Source organism: Echinops telfairi, unplaced genomic scaffold (assembly GCF_000313985.2).
Source record: "Echinops telfairi isolate 266 unplaced genomic scaffold, ASM31398v2 ScPeMD7_7415;HRSCAF=8453, whole genome shotgun sequence".
NCBI classification, from domain to species: domain Eukaryota; kingdom Metazoa; phylum Chordata; class Mammalia; order Afrosoricida; family Tenrecidae; genus Echinops; species Echinops telfairi.
In genome coordinates this window covers 230,001-234,946 of record NW_022111315.1, presented here as the reverse complement: position 1 = coordinate 234,946, position 4,946 = coordinate 230,001, and positions in this window count along the sequence as shown.

Sequence of the window (4,946 nt, the reverse complement as noted above, 5' to 3'; positions counted from 1 at the left end):
GGGGAAGTCTTAGTAGGAAACCCTAGAGTTATGGCCAAGGTCAACTAATATTACTCAAGGCATCACCTATTCATGGGATACAGAATTGGTGGATGTAACTAACTTCTGAGTGAATTGGCTTGTTGGATGCATAAGATTACAAAATAATAATTATAAATTATCAAGGGTTCATGGGAGGGGAACCCTGGAGAGGGAAAAATGAGCTGATGCCAAGGGCTCAAGTAGAAAGCAAATGTTTTAAGAATGAGGGAAACGTACAAAAGTGCTTGACGATGGATGGATGGATGGATTGTGATAAGAGATGTACGAGCCCCAATAAAATGACTTAATTATTTTTTAAAAAATGAAAACAATTTTATTTAAGAGACAATTGCTTGGTTTCTGTTATCAATAGTAGCAGAATGACAGAAAAAATGTAGAGGTGAATTGTAGCAATGAAGTATAGTATTAGTTCAGTCAGAGCTATGACCTAGTCTCTGGGCTGACACAAAAAGGAAAAGTTATGTTAGAAAAACGGGAAGTACTCCTATAACCACTGGTCACCAGAAGGTATCCCGGGAGGGGAATGGAAAACCATGAAACCAGGGGCTATAGTGTAAAAGACATTGTTGCAATTTGTAGACCTGTATCATCAGCTTCCCGATTAAGGAACCAATACTAAAATAAGGCATTTTCTTTAGTTTTGAATGCTACTGAGTGGTAAAGTATGAACTGATACAAGACCCTCAGCTCACTATAGAATAGTCATGAATGGTTGTACTAGCTCCAGTCACAAGAAAGATTAACTGCGAAGTAACAGCCAGCATGGTGGACTGGATAAAATTCTCAGTGAGACTAGTTTACCCTGAGAAGGGAAATTGTCTGTCTCCCACCTTAAATACTTATTGGAACAGTCCCAAGAAAGCAGCTAATCAGTTAATGTGTTGCATGTGGAAATAATGCTAGACTGTGTTTTGGTGATAGGGATAGTTCTCCAATATTCATTCTTATGCAGGTTGTGACAAATAGTGGTAATCAAGGGGAGCCTCTTTTACGTAGGCACCCCATGTAACTTTAATACTACAAAACAGCAGCAATCCAAGAAGTGTCGTGTGTTGACACAACTCCCTCACATGGGTTTTACAGATGCAAGAAACATAAGAGTAATTAATAGGAGATTGGGATGGGGCAATTAGGAAAGGACTTATCCCAGTAGGAAAGAGATTTTTAGGTGCCTACCAAGAAATGGAATGAATACAGCAGACACTGATGGAGCTGATAAAAAGCTAATACAGCTCTACAGGAGGTTGAGTGGACCCATGGAAGCTTCTGCTGGTTCCCCAATGTTAAGGTCTAAACAAGTTGGTTGTCTTCACCCCAGCCACTTTTCTCTGTGATATGCAATGTACTGGCTAGACTAACTGCGAATGCAGAGATGATTCACATCATGCCGCCTTTTAAAAAAATCATGATCAACTGAGGAAAGATTGGAGTTCTGTCATTTGGATCCACCTTCACCACCATGGAAGCAAGCAGTCAAAGACTCCAAGGATGTATTGAACTGGGTGAATGTGCTGCACAAGACTTCTTTAAAGTGTTACACAGCAAGGTTGTCCCTATGAGGACTGAGGCGTGCCTGACCCATACCAAGATATTTTCAGTGGCCTCAGCTGCATGTGACAAGTGGGCAATGAATAAGGAAGACCAACAAAGAATTGATGCCTTTGAACTATGATGTTGGCAAAGACTATTGAAAGTACCATAGACTGCCAAAAGAACAAACAACTCTGTCTTGGAAAAAGTATAGCCAGAATGTTCCTTAAAAATGAGGATAGCTTACAAGGATCTACATATAACCTCCTCCCTGAGGGACAGACAAGTGAGTGAGGGGAGACGTTGGACAGTGTAAGATAGGACAAAAATAATTTGTAAATTATCAAGGGTTAATGAGGTTGGGGGGGGGAGCGGGGAGGGAGGGGAGAAAATGAGTACCTGATGCCAGGAGCTTAAGTGGAGAGCAAATGTTTTGAGAATGATGAGGGTAACGGATGTACAAAATGTGCTTTACACAATTGATGTATGTATGGATTGTGAGAAGCGTTGTATGACACCCCCCCCCCAATAAAATGATTTTTTTAAAAGTGAGAATAGCGAGACTTTATTTCATGTACTTCGGGTATATTATCAGGAAGGACTAGTCCCTGGAGAAGGATACCATGCTTGGTAAAGTAGAGGGTCTGCGAAAAAGAGGAAGCCCTTCAAAGAGATGAGTAGACACAGTTGCTGCAACCTTGGGCGCAGACATACCAAGGATGGTGAGGATGCGGCTGAAGTGGCCATATTTCATTCTGTTATACGTAGAGCTGCTATGAGTCAATACCAACTTGGTGACCATAGGCAAATCTGCTGCAGAAGACCTCTTTAAAATGTGGAAGAGGAAGGATGTCCCTTTGAGGACTAGGGTGTGCCTGGCCCAAGCCATGGTTTTTCAATAATCTCATATGCATAGATATTAAACAAGACAGACTGGAGATAACTCTATGCATCTGCATTATTGTGCTGGGGAAGAGTATTGAAAGTACTGTGAACTGCCAGAAGAACAAACAAACCTGTTTGGGAACAAGTACTGCCAGAATGTTCCGTAGAAGCAAGCATGGGGAGACTTGGTTTCACGTATATTGTACATCTTATCAGAAGAGACCATTCTCTGGAAAAGGTTATCAAACCTGACAAAGTAGAGGGGCAGCAAAAAAGAAGACCCTCAATGAGATGGGTTCACACAGTGGCTACACCAATAGGCTCAAATATAACAGCCATTGTGAGGAGGGCACAGGACCTGGCAGCGTTTCATTTTGTTGTACATATGGTCACTATGAGTTGGAACTAATTTGATGGTACCTCAAAACAAATAACCAACATAATACCATTATCTAAACTAGTGCTATATTACTAGTTATTTCATCTACAGACATTTGTATTTCTGTGCATTTCTAATTATTGTCCTTCATAGCTGTGTTAGTCTGGGTAGACTAGAGAAACAAATCCACAGAAACTCATGTATGTAAGAAAGAGTTTTATATAAAGGGTAAGTGTACATGAAGAAAGCATCCCAACCCAGTGCTGTCCAAGCCCATAAGTCCAACATTGGCCCATATGTCTGACACCAATCTACAAAGCCCTCCTCAATCTCACAAAACACATACAATGATGCCGACTGCAGGAGGAAAGCCAAATGAGTGAGCGTGTAAGCATCTCAGCGCTGGCAGGGGTCTCCATGCAGCTGCTCCAGCACCTAGGGCTGCAACAGAGTAGGTCCATGTGGCTTCTCTGGGATGTTTTGCAGGAAGTGAACCTTGCCAACTGAAGCAGCGAACTGGCTAAGGCAGCTGCACCCAGGTCCAACCATCAGAGAACAAGAGACCCGAGAACAAGAAAGTTGTTCACAGAGCCATTTATCTCCCTGCCCTTCAATTAATCCCACATGTGTTTATCAGCCAGGTTGGCAATAATAAACCTTAAAACTACTTCAATAGCCAAAAAAAAAAAAAAATCTGAGATACTCATAATGTCTTGGGTAATGTTGGAGAAACTCAAATAAGAAAGGTAGTGCCCAAAATAGTTCCATGATAAAATGGTAATTGTTCATACAGGAACAAGTTACTGAGGCTAGGTGGCACCCACTGTATCCATAAACAAGTAGGCCCTTTCCCATAGGCCCTGCCCTGGAATCACCTGAGAAACTTCCAGAGCCCATTGCCATATGGACAGTGCACTATGAACAACTTTCTGCTGACCAATAGAAGGTTGTTTGGTTCCAGGGTACATAGACAAATCTGATGTGGAAAGCTGCTGCATTAAGACCAACAGATGGCGGGGGAGAAAAAAAAAGGACTAGCAGAAAGACCTTAATTCAAAAAGGCACTGAGAAGTAACATAGAAGTCAGCAAGAAAAAGCATCTTGTAAAAAGGTGGCCAAAAAGAAGCTAAGAAGAAAGTGGTTGATTAATTTTCCAAGAAAGATTGGTATGATGTGAAAGCACCACCTATGTTCAATATAAGAAATAGTGGGAAAACAGTAGTCACTAGAACTCATGGAACCAAAATTGCATGTGTTGTCCTCAAGGGTCGATTTTTTGAAGTGAGCCTTGCTGATCTGTAGAATAATGAGGTTGCATTTAGAAAATTCAAGCTAATTACTGAGGACATTCAGGGCAAAAACTGCCTGACCAACTTCAATAGCATGGATCTTACACATGACAAAAGTGCTGTATGGTCAAAAATAGCAGACCACCATTGACGGTCATATTGATGGCAAGACTATTGATGGCTATCTGCTTCATTGTCTGTACTGTGTTGGTTTTATGAAAAAAATGCAACAATCAGAATCAGAAGACCTCTTATGCTCAGCATCAATAGCTCCGCCAAATCTGAAAGAAAATTATGGAAATCATGACCCAAGAGATAGACAAATGACTTGAAGGAATTAGTCTATAAGTTGACTCCAGACAGCATTGGGAAAGCCATAGAAAAGACTTGCCAATCTATCCTCTCTCTGATGTGTCAGAAAAATAAAATTGCTGAAGGAGCCCAAGTTTGTATTGGAAAACTGATGGAGCTTCAAGGTGAAGGTGGTAGTTCTGGAATAGCTACCGGAGATGAGACAAGTGCAAAAATGGAACAAACCAATGGCTATGAGTCACCAGTTCAAGAATCTGTTTAAAATTCAGACATTTAATGGTGTCAAATAAAATATTTTATTTGGGGAGTCAGGGCAAGAACAGGACAACTCAGTAGGCTGAAATGCATGCTTTTTTCCTAGCTGTGATGGAAGAGTTGGATGATGGTGAAAACCCTAATGTTTGGATTTTTACTGGTTCATGAGTAAAAGAGGCAATGGCAAACTGAACTTTAAAGAAACACCTTGGTGAAGAAAGCTGATGGTGCCCGGCTATCAAAAGATATAGCGT